This window comes from Chelonia mydas, chromosome 3 (genome assembly GCF_015237465.2).
Source record: "Chelonia mydas isolate rCheMyd1 chromosome 3, rCheMyd1.pri.v2, whole genome shotgun sequence".
Lineage (NCBI taxonomy): Eukaryota > Metazoa > Chordata > Testudines > Cheloniidae > Chelonia > Chelonia mydas.
This window is the reverse complement of record NC_057851.1, coordinates 5,411,796-5,428,219: the sequence shown is the minus strand read 5'-3', so window position 1 is coordinate 5,428,219 and position 16,424 is coordinate 5,411,796. Positions and strand designations below refer to the sequence as shown.

Below are 16,424 nucleotides of genomic sequence, written 5' to 3'. Positions count from 1 at the left end.
CTTTCCTGCCTCAGTGGCTGATGTCTCTGAACTGCTCTACTCAAGAAAAAAACATGCATCAAGCTGTGATCTTGCAGTGTATCAACCACCGCAAGAAGGGAGGATTTTCCAGCTTGTTCCCATGCATCCAATTTGATTTTGACTATGACAGCTTCCTGTTTGAGGAGTCAGATGTGGGAAGAGCAGGCGACAGTCTCAGATTGACCCAAACTATCCCAGATTTTGGATCTGATAGCCAGGACTGTGGGTGGCATGAAATGTGCAGGTAGCTGAAGATTTGCTGCTCTATCAACTTCTCCCTGCATGTGCTGTTCTCAGTAAGACCTCCAGGCAGTTGCTCCCACTAATACCAGATCGATGGTGCAAGCACCTCAAGCAAGCTGGGGATGGATAGCTCAGTGGTTTGAGCATTGGCCTGCTAAACCCAAGGTTGTGAGTTCAATCCTTGAGGGGGCCATTTGGGGATCTGGGGCAAAAAAAAATTGGGGATTGGCCCTGCTTTGAGCAGGGGGTTGGACTAGATGACCTTCTGAGGTCCCTTCCAACCCTGATATTCTATGATTCTAACCCACACACTGTGCAGATAAAGGGATCAGGCCCTGTGTACAGCAAGATGTTGCGTCCAGCCAACAGAGTCAGAGTCTCTCAACTTGGCCAGGGAGGGGAATTAAGGAAGATTGGGTGAATGAGGGTGTCCGGATGGGGTTAAACATGGTTGAAATAATTAAGGGACAGTTGTTCAGATGGACTGGGAGCCTAGTGACTTCCAGATTCCCGGCTTATTTGAAAAAGCACCCCTTGAGGAAATTGTGCAGATCTTGGCAGCTATATTGAAAGTGTGGTTTTCTATCCAAACACACTCACTGTATACATCTAGTGTGTTGGTTTCCATGGCCAATCATTGACCAAAAATAATTCCTGAGTAAGTGCAGACTTGCAGAAAAGCATGTTGCAGTAACAAGACTGTGGGACCACAACCTTTGAATTCTCTTTAGTGAGGTCTGTTGGTAAAGCAACAGACTCAGCAGTTATGAATAAACCTTCTGTGGTAGCTAGATAACTATAAAAGGCTTCACTTTAGTCTCCCTTACTGCTTGACCTTGTCCAGTGTGGTCATTGTCTGCATAAGTTCTGTCATATTCATTGCATTTGGAGTTGAGGGGTTGGGGAGAGAGAAAGAAAACACATCATCTTGGCTCTTCATCTCTGCTCTAACCAACATCTTCAGATCTTACTGGGCCCTGTCCTTCTGGGATTTAGCATAGATATAGTTATTTAGCTCCTGTTTGTATCACATGTGGATAGGGGTAAGCTTCTCTCAAATACTTATTGTCTTCTTTACCACCACAAGTCACTTGCAGGCTGCTTAGGCCTTATCTACACAAGGCAGTTGACTGGAATACTATTCTAGAATGAAAGTCACTTTATTCAAGAATAATTAGTGCACTTCCACAGCAGAGTAATTATTGTGGAATTAAAATAACTTTTTATTCTGGAATAGCACATCCACCAAGGGAGCAATCACAGAATAGCCCATTCCAGTCAATTTCTCTGTGTAGACAAACCCTGAATACAGACATCTAATCCTGGGTGGGTTGGTTAGTTAGTTTATGCAGCCTCTGGTCATCCCTCCTTTAATATTAGCTACACAGAAACAATTCCTTTTGTGCCTACTAACATACCCTTCTCGAGTGTGAACTTTTTCCCAGCATACTGAGGGGGCTCACCATTTAGCACAGCAGCTGCTTGTCTCTGCCAAATTTAAAGTGGCCATTTTATAACTGGTTGTTGCTGTTGTCTGGGAAGTATCCTTAATGGCTTTTGTGTTTTCTTTTATTTCTGAAGCGTTGGTAGATTCTCCTAGAAGACAAGGTAGCAGCAGTGCTTTATCCACCATGTTATGCACCCTGGCTCTGAGCAGGCTTAGATGCTGTAGTTAAAATATCAGCTCCTGGGGCTGGAGCTCTATGTACTACTCCTATCCTTGCAGCCATGACTGGGACATTTCTTCAGGGAGAAGGCTGGTAGAAATCCAGCTATCGAGCCTCTCTGGGTAGCTGGGAGCTGCATTTCTAATGTAAAAAACAAACTGAACTTTCCCTTTTTAACACAAAAGTCATGGGGTTAGAAGGGACCACAAGGGTCATCTAGTCAAACCCCTACTTAGACTAGTCTAGTCCAGCATTTTTTCAAATGCGGCCACCAGGGGGCTTTCCTTGCAGCCAGTCTCCTGGGCCGTGTTTGGGGTGGGGGCGCAAAGCAATGGCCCCTCTCCCAGGGCCGCCAGCAGGGGTTGGGCCCTGCCCCCCTTCCAGAGTCTCCTTTGGCCGCAGGGCTTTGGGCTCCATCCATGTGGTGGCAGGCTAAAGTTCCAGGCTCCAGCCCCAGGCTCACCACCCCACCATTGTCCCTTGGCCCTGCTGCCTCCCTGCCCACCTCCCCATCTTGGGCTTAATTTGTCCCAGGGCTGAGTAAGTCTGCTGTGAAAAGTGATATTAATAAACATACAAATATCATTTTCACAGCAGCAGACTTGCTAGCTAGCAAATCTTTAAAAAAAGCAAAAGAAATGTTGCCGGCACCCAGTGCCAGAGGCGAACAACAGCAAGGGGGGTTCGTTACCCGGTATGCGTTACTTAATAATTACAACGGGGTGGAAAAGCAGAAAAGTTTATTTGCAGCTGCAAACAAGGTACAGGGAGAATAGAATTTCAAATCCTGCACATCAGAGCAGGTTATTACACACACTTTTATATTTTTTAATGCTACTGCACTACACATTAGCCAATTAAAATTTTACACAAATACTTTGCCTTTCTTATATGGGTTACAACAATATTTATTTTTTGCAACCTTTAACAAGCATTTCTAGCAACTTAAACAACCAGCACATTTTGTCTGGCCTTGTAGCTGTCTTTTCTGTTATCTTTAACTTGGCATCAGCAAACCTTACACTATAAGGCATTATTTGCAGCTGCAACATTGTTTTAAGAGCAAAAGAGCTTACTTAAACCAGCCAGGCCTGAATTTTATTAAGGGGGGTTAAGAAGAAGCCCTTAGGCCTTCAGCAGGGAGACCTCCTCGACCCTTATGGCCTTCCATTCCCTCAACTTAACTAGTGGCCATGCCCTGGGGTCTCCTACAGTTCCCTTTTTTGAGAATACTCATTTTTATTGCTTGAGTTTTCTTATTTTTATTTACTTACTAGCGGGCTATGCATAAAATTAAAATTTTTAAAACTATGCAAAATAAGCATTTTTACACAGGACCACATACAGCACAGCAAACATAACATGATTAATACAGGGGAAAAAAACTTAAATAATAGGCTAAACAACCCACTTAGCCACGGGAAAAGGCCCCAACCGGAAAATAGAGAGCCTAGCCAATTCTCCCCAGTTTGCTGATGAATGCCCTTTACCAGCTGCTTTAGGCGTTGTAAATTAGCTTCTGCGGATGGCCCTGCATCTGTTATATTAAAGCAACACATGCCTGCAAACTCCTGGCATAGGTGACCATGGCGTAGAAGCAAATAGTCCACAGCCAGCCTGTTCTGTAGCATACCCTGACGTACTTCCCCTAACTCATGTGAGAGTTGGGCCAGGACAGTTGAGGTTAAGTTAATGGCCTTTGCCACCGTGCAGGCAAGGTGCTTTACTGCGTGATAATTATGCACCACAAGCCCAGGGATACCAACTAAAGAAAAGGCCAGAGCTGCTGCCTCACTCTCTGAGAATAAGGTTACCTCTGACCTACAGGTGGAATCAAGGGGAATAGCATCCCTTTTATGACGGGCAGATAACTGCGGAGGGTATGGAAAAATCAGTGGGGCCACGCGACCAAGAGTGCAGGGACCCCCCAGAACTATTGGCCGGGACATAGGAATACGCATGTCTGCCACATATAAGGAACCACCCTGCTGGCAATTTCATGTGCCCATACGCAAAGGAGATTTTCACACTGTTATTACATTTAAGTTTTTTATTGGTGAGGTTTTTCCCAATGTGAGTAGCATTTACAAACCTCATACAAGAGGGGGCAAGGGTTGTATTGGCTCAGAAATAAGAAAACATGGAGGCATCTAACTTATACTAGGCAGATCCAAGGGTATATAAATCAGTATAAGTAAATGTTTTATTTATGGTTTTTAACAGGGAATAATGCTGAACCAGGGTTGGGGCTGCACATACACCAATAAAACAAGTCTTCATGATTGCACCCACTGAAAATGTATGTGGCAAACAAAACGACGTTGCGTTCGCTGCACTCTGGGCCAGTGCCAGCCAGGTATTTACGGGTACAATGCCTGAAACAGCAGTACCGGTTAGGCACATGGCCAAGAGGGGGAATAAAATATACCCTTTCATCTATTTTCCTGCCTTTCCGACGGGCTGCCGTTTAAATAGTAATTTTCGTCCAAGATCCTCAGTGGAGGGGGCTGAATGCACGGTCCACCTTTCAGCCGGGGTGGGGGTGGGGTTGACACCACTTTCAGCCGGGTATAATGAATTCAATTTTTGTGTCCCTTGACCTTTGCTGCCGTGTGGGAGACCAGCAGGACGGTATAGGGTCCCTTCCACTTTTCCTGGAGGGGCTCGTTTTTTCAGGTACATACGAGCATTGAATCACCAGGCTGCAGGGAGTGGATTGGCGAGTCCAAGGGTAGAGGCTGGGAATCCTTAGTATACCTGTGGAGAGACAAAAGAACAGCAGACAGGGAACACATATACTGAGACAGAAACCCATTTCCCAATTTCCACTCTCCCCCTGACACAACCGGTGTACCATTTATAGGCCATGCCTTTTCAAAACATAATTTCAAAGGGACTGAGCCCTAATCTACCCTTCGGGTAAGCATGGATGCGGAGCAGAACTGGGGGCAGGGCATCAGGCCACCGTAGGGAGGCCTTCTGGCATACTTTTGAGAGATGTCGCTTAAGGGTTTGATTGGTCCGCTCCACTACCCCACTGGCTTGCGGTCTTCAGGGTGTATGGAGTTTCCAGGGAATCTGTAAGGTGTCTGAGATGCTTTGGACAATTTTTGATGTGAAGTGTGTTCCATTGTCAGATTCCATCCACTGGGGAAGTCCAAAGCAAGGAATAATCTCCTTAACAAACTTGAGAGCCACTGTTCTGGCAGTGCAGTTGCGACATGGAAAGACTTTTGGCCATTTACTGAATCTATTCACTATAACAAGGAGATACTTGAACGCTTGGGTCCAGGGAAACTCAGTAAAGTCTATTTGCCACACCCTTCCGGGGCCTGGAGTGGGTTTCAGGGCCACTGGTGGTACTGGGTGTCCTGGTCGGGGGTTATTCTTTTGACAGATTAGGCATTTTGCCTGTACCTGGGCAGCCAGGGGTCTGTGTCTGGAGATTATGAAGTACTTTTCCCATTAGTTGGATAAGTGCCTTCCTGCTAGCATGAGTGGTTTGATGTAATTTCTGTAATACTGGCAGAATTAGGCCCTTTGGTAAGAGGACTTTTCCTTCCGGGCAATGAAGTCATCCCTCCTTTTTTTGGAGTCCAAGTTTGTCAGCTAGCTGTTTCTCCTCCCCAGAATATTGAGGGGTCGGGAGCTCCCCCACTGATGGGATAAGGGCATGCATATAGGTGTTTTCAGTCTGAGGGGACATCAGGGTGGCAACATGCTTTGCCTTTCTATCTGCCCTGGCATTACCCCTGGTCACATCTTGATCCTCCCTCTGATGGGCCTTACAGTGTACCACCGCCACTTCCGAAGGGAGTTGCACGGCCTTTAGAAGCCGGAGAATTTGGGGCCAGTACTTGACTGGGGAGCCTTGGGCTGTCAGCATTCCCCTCTGCTTCCACAGGCCAGCATGAGCATGCAGCACACCAAAAGCATATTTGGAATCAGTGAAAATATTGACCCGTTTTTCTTTGGACAGTTTGAATGCACGGGTCAGGGCCACTAGCTCAGCCAACTGGGCAGAGGTCCCAGCGGGCAAACTTTCAGCTTCCACGGTGTCATTGAGGGTCACAATAGCATAACCCGCCCTTCCTTGCCCATCTATCACCATGCTGCTACCATCAGTGTACCACTCAGAATCTGCATTTGGGAGGGGCACATCCTTTAAGTCCGGGTGGCTAGAATATTGGTCATCTATGATCTGCAAACAGTCATGTTCCTGTTTCTCAGTTTCTGGTAAGAGGGTGGCAGGGTTAAGGGATGGACAAGGCTGCAGCGTGACCTCAGGGTTCTCTAAGAGCTTTGCTTGGTATTTTGCCATATGTGCTTGTGTGAGCCAGAGGCCGCCCTTAACATCCAATAAAGCGCATACCATGTGTGGTGTAAAAACCTGTATTGTTCCCCCTAGTGTCAGTTTCTCTGCTTCTGCCAGGGTCAGGGCGGTGGCTGCCACTGCCCGCAGGCACGCTGGCCAGCCCTTGGCTACTTGGTCCAGTTGTTTAGAAAAATATGCCACCGGACGTTTTCATGCTTCTAGCAGCTGTGTGAGTACTCCCAGGGCCACCCCCTTTCGTTCATGTACATACAACTGAAATGGTTCGGAGAGATCTGGCAGACCTAGAGCCGGGGCTTCCATCAGCTTTCTTTTCAGGATTTTAAATGCCCTGTCAGCCTCTGGGGTCCAATGAAAGGGGTCATGGTCTGCTCCTTTTACACAGTCGTACAGGGGTCTAGCCCATAGTTTAAACTCTGGGATTTATATCCTACAGAAGCCTGCCATCCCCAGAAATGCTCTGAGCCGCTTGTGATTACTCGGGATAGGAACTTGGCATATGGCTTCCTTTTTTTCATTTGAAAGCTGGCATTCCCCCTGCCGTATGTAGAACCCGAGGTACTGTACCTGCGGGAGAGCAATCTGAGCCTTACTTTGTGCTACCCGGTATCCTTGGAGTCCCACAAAATTCAGGAGACTCACGGTGGCTTTAAGGCAGGGAGTTAAGCTCACAGTGGCAATTAACAGATCATCTACATATTGCAAAAGGAGGGCTTTCTCATTATTCCACTCCTCCAGATCTCTGGCCAGAGCCTGACCAAAGAGGGTGGGGGAATTTTTAAACCCCTGGGCTAACACTGTCCAGCAAAGTTGCTTTTTAACTTTGTTCCGGTCCTCCCATTCGAAAGAGAAAATCTTCTGTGCTGAGGTGTCAACTGGGATGGCAAAAAAAGCATTTTTAAAATCAAGAACTGAAAAATGGGTATACTGTCCCCCTAGAGAAGCCAATAGGGTATATGGGTTAGGGACAAGAGGGTGCAGAGTCTTAATCCGTTCATTAACTGCCCTTAGGTTTTGTACCAGCCGGTACGTGCCGTCAGGTTTCTGTACGGGTAAAATGGAAGTGTTCCAGGCTGACTGACATTCCCGGAGAATACCGTATGTTAGAAATCGATCTATGGTTTCCTGTAACCCCTCTCTGGCTTCCTTTTTGATTGGATATTGCTTTACCCGCATAGGGCCTTTTCCAGGTATGAGCTGGACATGAATGGGGGTTTGGTGAGTAGCTTTTCCTGGGATCCCTGATGCCCACACAAGGGGATACACTTGGACTTTCCACTGGTCCCATTTTGGGGCTTGCATAGCTGAGGGTTTAACTGCAAGGGCCATAATCCATGCATTTTCAGGGGGTAAGGTAAGGGTTATTTCATCTTGAGTAAAATGCAGGGTGGCACCTAGGCGACACAGCAGGTCCTGTCCCAGCAACGGTGTTAGGCATTCAGGGAGGTATACCAGCTTATGGGATATGGTTCTGTTCCCCAAAGCACATTCTGCTGGGGCATACACTAGGCACTTGGTATCTTTGCCTGTGGCTCCTGTCACAGTGAGGGAGTCTGCTACTGGCAACTGAAGGGGTTGATTTACAGCATTTTGCGACGCTCCAGAGTCCACTAAAAAATCTATTTCTTCATTTCCCACCCGCATTTTTACTCGGGGTTCCGGGGGTAGGATAATCCGTCTCCCCTGACATCCCTATTCCTTTTCTTCTATCGCCATCATAGAGGTACCCCCCCCTTCCTTCTTGTTTGGGCACTCATTCTTCCAGTGTCCCTCTTGCCGACACAGGGCACACTGATTGTGCCCCAGTCGTCTCTCCTGCAGGCCTGGACGTCCGTGTCCACGGCCCCTTCCTTCTCGTTCACTTCCCTTCGTGCCTGCCTGCACCGCCGCTACCCTCATCTCACTTGCTTCTTCTCCTTCTCCACTTCTCTTAAACTATACACTTGATTTGCTGCTTCTAAAATATGTGCCATGGTCATATCCATCAAATCCTCCTTTTTCTGTAGCTTTCTCTTAATGTCGGGGGCTGCCCTGCTTGTAAATGGTCCTTTAATAATTGCCTCAGTTTGCGGATCATTAGGATCTGCATTGGTGTACTGTCGGATCGTGTCTCGAATGCGCTGTAAAAAGACTCCAGGGCTTTTCTTTGGGTCCTGCACTACCTCATATGGTTTAGTCCAATTATTCTGTCTGTGTGACGGAGTCCATACAGTAGCAGCTCCTTATAGGAGGTGAGGTGGGTCATAGCCTGATTGTTATTTGGGTCCCACCTAGGATCCTTTATGGGAACCTGATCATCTGGAGTTGGGATATTGTTACGGTCCTGGTCATATCGCCTCTTTGCTTCCTCCCTTGCTTTAGCTATGACCTGTTCTCATTCAACCTCAGTCAATAATGTTTGCAGAAGGACATTACAATCATCCCAGTCTGGCTTGTAGCTACTAAGACATCCCTTAAAAACCGATACAAACTTGCTTGGGTTGATAGAAAATTCTCCAGCCTGTGCTTTGAAAGCGGCCAGGTCCATAGGATTAAAAGGTGCGTGAGTATAGACCTGCATGGTAAGGGCTGGCCTACCCTCAGCTGCATTCCGAGCAATTTTTAGTCTCGGTAAGTAACGGGTATATTTCAGCAGACGGAGCTCGAACCTCACTATGAGCTTCACTAGGAATCTTACTCTGAGCCTTGTTCTGTGTGGGTGTAGGGGCCGAAGGAGCCTCACTCTGTGTGGGTGTAGGGGCCGAAGGAGACACCGGATCTACCATTACATTTGGGGTGGGGGTCCGGGGACTGACATTAATTGCTACCGGGCCAATCGGGGTTAAATTACAGCATTGTAAAATATCAGTACGAGACCACAAGGTCATAAACAAGTAAGCATACGAATGCTCATTCCACTTCCCCGTTCGCTGACAGAACAGGAGTAACTGGAGGATTGTATTATGATTTAGTGATCCTCTGGGAGGCCACTGTTCCTGGTCCTCTAATTGGTACTGAGGCCAGTCAGCCGTACAAAATTGCTTCAATTTACTATTAGTCATTGGATCTGATCCAAATACCTTCCAATTTACTAAAATACACTCTAGGGGCATGCACCGTACCCTACCTCCCATGCTCTGTTCCTGTCCCATACCTACAGGGTAACTCTGGGCGTCCCCACGTTCCAACAGAGCATATAATCCGGATTTTAAAAGGTTCCTACCTTATTTAAGGGACTGGTTCCCCACCGTCGCCCGCAGCTGCTCCTCCCCTATGTCCAAGGGACTGGTTCCTCACCGTCGCCCACAGCTGCTTCTCCACTATATGAGTGCATTGCACCGTTATGCCCTCCAGGGTTGATCAAATCACGTCTCCTCCGAGGCCCCCGATGAACTCACCGGTGCGCGCTGGGCGTCGGTTGTCGCTGCAATCCTCGACCTCCAGGAGGGATCCAGGCAAGGCTAAATAGCAGCCTCGTTGCCACACGTTGGGACTCCAAAAGCTGTTGCCGGCACCCAGTGCCAGAGGCGAACAACAGCAGGGGGGGTTCGTTACCCGGTGTGCGTTACTTAATAATCACAACGGAGTGGAAAAGCAGAAAAGTTTATTTGCAGCTGCAAACAAGGTACAGGGAGAATAGAATTTCAAATCCTGCACATCAGAGCAGGTTATTACACACACTTTTATATTTCTTAATGCTACTGCACTACACATTAGCCAATTAAAATTTTACACAAATACTCTGCCTTTCTTATATGGGTTACAACAATATTTATTTTCTGCAACCTTTAACAAGCATTTCTAGCAACTTAAACAACCAGCACATTCTATCTGGCCTTGTAGCTGTCTTTTCCGTTATCTTTAACTTGGCGTCAGCAAACCTTACCCTATAAGGCATTATTTGCGGCTGCAACATTGTTTTAAGAGCAAAAGAGCTTATTTAAACCAGCCAGGCCTGAATTTTATTAAGGGCTTCTTCTCAACCCCTCTTAGGCCTTCAGCAGGGAGACCTCCTCGACCCTTATGGCCTTCCATCCCCTCAACTTAACTAGTGGCCATGCCCTGGGGTCTCCAACAGAAACAACAACAAAAAAAAGACAAGAACATGCAAAGCGTCTTATTTGTGTTTCTATTCTGTTTAATGTACAGTTGTATCTATTCATTCCTGGACCTATTTTTATTACTGATTCTGAAAAAAAAAACCCTACATAAATAAATTACAATGATTTAGACATGTATATGGTGCATATTTATTTGTTTTTCCTAAAGTTAATTATTCTAGGAAAAATTGTCAGTGTGGCCACCAAAATTTTTTTTGTGAGAACCCCTGGTTTAGTCTAATCTTGGCATGTCCTTTATATGGCCAAAAAGGCAAATAAAAAAGTTCAGCCCCAATAATTTCTCTTGAAGGCAGCTATTGCCTGATAACTCCCCACAGGGGAAACTGAGCTGATGCCTGAGTCAGGCCAAATGGCTACAGAAGATGATGCAGGGGGTAACCGATCTCCTTGGCCAGCAGGATAGATGTTTGGTAGAATAAAGTTGGTTTCTTGTGAAGGAAGGAGGGATTTTTCTAGCTGTTAAACCCTGCCTTGGGAGCTATCTGAGCTGGGAGAGGGAAGGAGCTCTTTGTAGCTGTGACTGATTCGCAGGTATGTTCTACAGGCCTTTGTTAACATCTGGAGCCGCCGGCAATGAATGGGGCCGAGGCGGAGCCCAGCGGCTAGAAGCAGCTCTACCGGACCCTGAAGTGGCACTTGAAGCTGCTGATCTACGAGCAGGAGTGTTTCCAGGAGGAGCTTCGCAAGGTCCAGAGGAAGCTGCTGAAGGTGTCGCGGGATAAAAGCTTCCTTCTGGATCAGCTGCTGCAGCATGAACACGTGGATGAGGGATCGTCAGACTCAGAGGCCACAGCCTCCTCGGAGAACAGTGACAGGGAGGGGCCGAAGGGGGCGGAGCCGCAGCCACTGAAGAGGAAGCGGGGCCCCCAGCTTGGCGGAGCCTCGTCCCCATCGTCCTCTGGCCTCTCTCTCCAGGAGACCTCAGGCTTCCCCCTGCAGGCTCAGGGGCGCCCTCCCCCTATCTAAGCTTGCTGGCCTCCCCCGACTACAGCCCGTTCCCCTCTGAGTACCTGGCGCCAGAGCCCTGTGCTCCCCACCCCGAACGCGCCCGCCCCGAGCGACGGGCCAAGGGCACCTGCAAGCTAAAGATGTCCCTGACACCGGTCACCCATCCCGACTGCTCAGTGGTGGGGGGTTTCCCTTTCTCCTTGCCCCGGGGGGCCCCCCTGACCCCCTTCTCCTCCAAGCTCCCATGCCCTACCATCCTCAGCACTGTGCCCCAGCAAATGTTCAGTTACGCGGAGGAGGGGAGTGGCGAAGACCCCCTGGACGGGGATGACGAGCTTGTCATAGATATCCCGGAATAGGGGAGTTGGGGTCAGCCCCCCAGATACACACATCTCAGCACTGTGGTGGGGGCCCCAGGAGGCCCCCCGAGTTTAATTCACCTCCTTTACAGTTGCATTAACAGGCTCCAGACATGCAAATTAACCAAATAAACAGGATTTTGGTATAAAAATAAATTTCCATTGTATTTGTCTCGGGAAGTACATCTTGCACATCAGGTTCCTTTATAATTCCCTCTGTTGACAATCCAGTTACAAAATCTGCTTTTGTAGAAGGAAATCTCAGTTGGGTCTGACATCCTATTACCCGGGGACAGTCTCAGACCCATGCCTCTGGGACCTTGGGGAAGGCAGACTCAGAACAAGGTAACACTTGGGTACGATGTCACGAACAAAGGAGGTTGCAGTCTGTCTCTGCAAACAGTGCCTTGAAGGGTGCTGGTGACAGCTAGTGTGGGCATGCGGAGAGCTGGACAAACAGAAGGATGCTATATGCAGTTACCTGAATGTAAAGATCTTGCCCAGTACTTGCACTCCACCCAATTTTTATAGTTCCTTGAATGCAGCTCAGAGTCAGATCTCACGCAGGTTACCTTTATTAACTGTTGCACAGCACATAGCTAAACAGCACTGTTCTGGGTCAGCAGCTCCCATAGGCAGGGTCTCTCCAGTCAACCAGTGCCACCTGGGGCGATGCCCTGGATTCCCAATAGTTGGGCCAGGGCCTTTGTCATAAATATAAAGGGAAGGGTAAACACCTTTAAATCCATCCTGGCCAGAGGAAAAACCCTTTCACCTGTAAAGGGTTAAGAAGCTAAGATAACCTCGCTAGCACCTGACCAAAATGACCAATGAGGAGACAAGATACTTTCAAAACTGGGGGGGAAACAAAGGGTTCTCTCTGTCTGTGTGATGCTTTTGCTAGGACCGGAGCAGGAATGCAGGTCAGAACTCCTGTAAAGAGTTAGTAAGCAATCTAGTTAGATATGCATTAGATTCTGTTTTGTTTAAATGGCTGATAAAATAAGTTGTGCTGAATGGAATGGATATTCCTCTTTTTGTGTCTTTTTGTAACTTAAGGTTTTGCCTAGAGGGATTCTCTATGTTTTGAATCTGATTACCCTGTAAGGTATTTACCATCCTGATTTTACAGAGGTGATTCTTTTTCTTTAATTAAAATTCTTCTTTTAAGAACCTGATTGCTTTTTCATTGTTCTTAAGATCCAAGGGTTTGGGTCTGTGTTCACTGAGGCAAATTGGTGAGGATTTTTATCAAGCCTTCCCCAGGAAGGGTGTAGTGCTTGGGGGGATATTTGGGGGGTGGGGGGTGAAGACGTTTCCAAGTGGGCACTTCTCTTGTTCTTTGTGTAACACTTTGGTGGTGGCAGCATTTAACCTAAGCTGGTAAGAATAAGTTTAGGGGGTCTTTCATGCAGGTCCCCACATCTGTACCCTAGAGTTCAGAGTGAGGAAGGAACCTTGACATGGTGGCATAGCGGTGGGATTAATTTGAAATCATTGAGGATATTTTTTTTTAAAACCAGAAGCACAGAAGGATTTTAAAAGATTTTAAAGGGTCTTGTGAAAGGGGACAAAGCAACAAGCATAACAAAAGGGAGCTTGCTTTTGTGAGCTGGAGTTTTTCTAGCTATAGGCAGGGTAGTTAACCTCCTGCAGGGAAGTTCACAAGTTCTTCACAGACCTGAAGAGGTTAACTAAGAGCAACTAGAGGGTTTTTCTGTCTATTTGCCTGGAGACAAAGGATTTTTCTGTAGTCTGAGAATCCTGTCAGAGACCATCGGTATCAGGTTACAGCACAAGCTATTTTTTTGACAAGCCAAGTTTTCTTTGTTTGTTTTTTTTCTAACTTTCGGGTGTAAAGTTAGTTAAAAACAGAGAGGCAAACGTGACAGAGCCCAAGGCAGAAACAGCCAAAGAGGTTGCCCACAGGAGAGAACTGGAGGCAGCGAAAGAGGCAGAAAAAAAATCCGAGAGGCTGCCCACAGGAGAGCTATGGAGGCAAGGGAAAAAGAAATGGAGGAGAAGGAAAAAGAGAGGAAGCTTGAACTGGAGTTGGAGAAGGTAAGGGCTGAGTGGTGTCTACTGGATAACCCTAACCATCCTTCCCCAACAATCCACAAATGGGAGCGACTATGTCCACAGTATGATGAATCCAGTGATATTGCTGAATATTTTCTCACTTTTGAGAGACTGTGCACTCTCCATAAAATTCCTGAAGCTCACAAGATGACCACATTGGTTGCAAAATTGACTGGAAGAGCTCTGGACATATTCAATAAGATACCTATTGAGTGGGGAAGGAACCTTGACAGCCTTACAATAAGAGATGGTGTTTCCAGGTGCAGGTTGGTTGTGGGTAGTGTCTGACTGTCTTCTTTCCTCTATCTGGGGATGACTTTTTCTGAACCAACGGGAGAATTACATGTCCCATGTCCACTATTGAGAGGCTCTTCCTTCTTATATTTAACCACCTGAATCTTCCACAGTGGGTGGAGGGTATGTCTGTCTACTCTCCCACTTAAAAAACAAACTGGGGAGGCAGGGCATCCTAATGGTTAGTTCAGGGTACTGCAAGGATTCCTGGGTTCTATTCTTGGCCCTGCAACTAACCTGCAATGAGCACTTGCGCAACTCAGCAGTTCTGTAGTTCAGTTTCCCCGCTGGCTTTAATCACTCCTGTCTTGCAGCGCTGTGGTGAGGCTCCTGTTTGTCAGAAACTCTGAGATCCTCCACTGAAAGGTGCTGTGGACGGGCAGAGAATTTGTGCTCCTGTCGTAAAGAGTGAACATCGTAGAAAGCAACAGGACAAAGAGGCCAGTAAGCAGGCAGGGAGGTAGATGTTCATGAGTTGTCTTCTCAGCAAGTTCAATTGTTCTGACTGATTGAAAGCTTTCCAGTCCTGTACGGGTTCAGCTGCTTTGTTAGTGCCCTTTAGCACTGTGCTCATGTCTGAATTGGTTAGAGAAGCAAGAGGACAGCAGGACTAATTAAATCTGTGCTGCCAGGGAGGGGGGAAATAGGCTGTGAAACTTCTGAGAGCCAGGGTCGGTATAAACTGTAATTTCAATTTATATTAAGATTAAACCTCGTAAACCAGAGTCAAAACTTACATGCACCACCAGGGGTCACTGTAGCTCCATGTATGGCTACAGGATTGTTGAGCATCTCCACCAAAAGTTGTAAGTCCCTATTGAGCATACCTTACTCTGGCAAAACTCCCATTGGTTTCAGCATAAAGGGTGCTTAATCAGGGGCCAAAGAAAACAGTCCTGGTGTCATGTGAACAGTGAGCAGAGGTCATAAGGGGGCGTTTACTGATCCCCGGAGGAAAAGCTGATTGCACACAGCTGTCAAATAATCCATGAGATGTCTGATAGGACAACTGTTGCTCTAAAGCCTATGATGGAGAGTAGTGTGATAGAGAAATAGGCAGGCAGTCGGGAGTCCCTGGGTCACATTCCTTATTACCGGTGATCTGCTGAGTGACCTGGAGCAAGTCTTTTAACTTTAGTTATGCCTCAGATTCACCATTTGTAGAATGAGGCATAACTGTAATTTGTAGAATGAGGTTGGTAACACTTACCTGCTTTTACAAGCACTTTGAGATCTATGGGTGAAAAGCACTGGGAAATGCTAGATGTTACTAAGTAAATATTATCCCCATTGAACATATGGGGAAACTCAGGCAGAGGAGTGAAGACACTTGCCCAAAGTTGCTCATTTAAATGACAAAGCAGAAATGAATCAGGTACTGAGCAGGTGCTACTCTCTGTGACACAGAGGTGCCTTGGTATTAAAGATGGGCCTATGCCATGCAATTCAGATCCAGACTTTCCTAGTGCTTGGACCTGAGGTTCCAATTCATTATAGAGAGGAGTTCAGGCCAGGAAGCCTGGATGTGAACTTGCCTAAAGTTCAGGGGGAGTTAGATCTGAGATTTCAGTTTGGATCAATATTAGGACTCATTGAATTCAGCACTAAATAAATGCTCTTAAGAGAAATAGAGTCCCCATGGGGCCAGTCTATTCCACTGGAAAAATCAGGTTTATTTTAGGAGGGGAGATTCCTGGTTGACAATCATGACACCCGTGTAGCGCTTTTCATCAAAGCTCTCAAGACTTTACAAGTTATGGGGTTGATTGTGTTCTCACTCTGGTTTTACACTGCTTCAGTAGAGTTCCCCCAACTGGCCCCAGCAGTGTAAATGAGAAGAGAGTCCCTATATATGCCAGGGATCATTTCAGAAATGCAGCTACCTCCACGAGGCAATGTGCACCACTGTTGAGCGATAAGAATTTGAAGGGCCTAATTTTAAGGGAAATTTTTAAATGTCTCATTGAAATGCAAGGAAATCCTTCTTCCCAAGAGGGGATAGGCTTCGAAAATCCTGCCTGAAAACCAGCCCCAAATGGGGTCACTGGCACAATGAAGGAGACTTGGCAGGTCGGACGGCAGCCTCCTTTAAATAGCTCAGAGCAGCGCTACAGGAGAGAGAGTGAAGAATATCTTATCCAACTGACGCAGCAGGAGGAATGTAGGGAGTTGGAACATAATGAACCAACTTAGCCCCAGTGTCCTGAAAAAAATTCTAACACCTTGACTCTTACAAAATGTGCCATGGGATCTTTACTTATCAAGAGCTTAACTCAAAAAAGGCTTAGACATTTTTATAGTGAATGAGAACGTGCATGGTTACATTAGCTAGGATAACAAAGCGTATGAGGGATATTCATCAACCAGGGCTAGGTAGAAG

At 46.9% G+C, this 16,424-nt stretch overlaps 1 pseudogene; it reads left to right on the top strand.

Annotated features, from left to right (window-relative positions):
* Positions 1-10,937: 10,937 nt before the first annotated feature.
* On the top strand, positions 10,938-12,494 carry LOC102943880 (annotated as a pseudogene).
* The last annotated feature ends 3,930 nt before the right edge of the window (positions 12,495-16,424 follow it).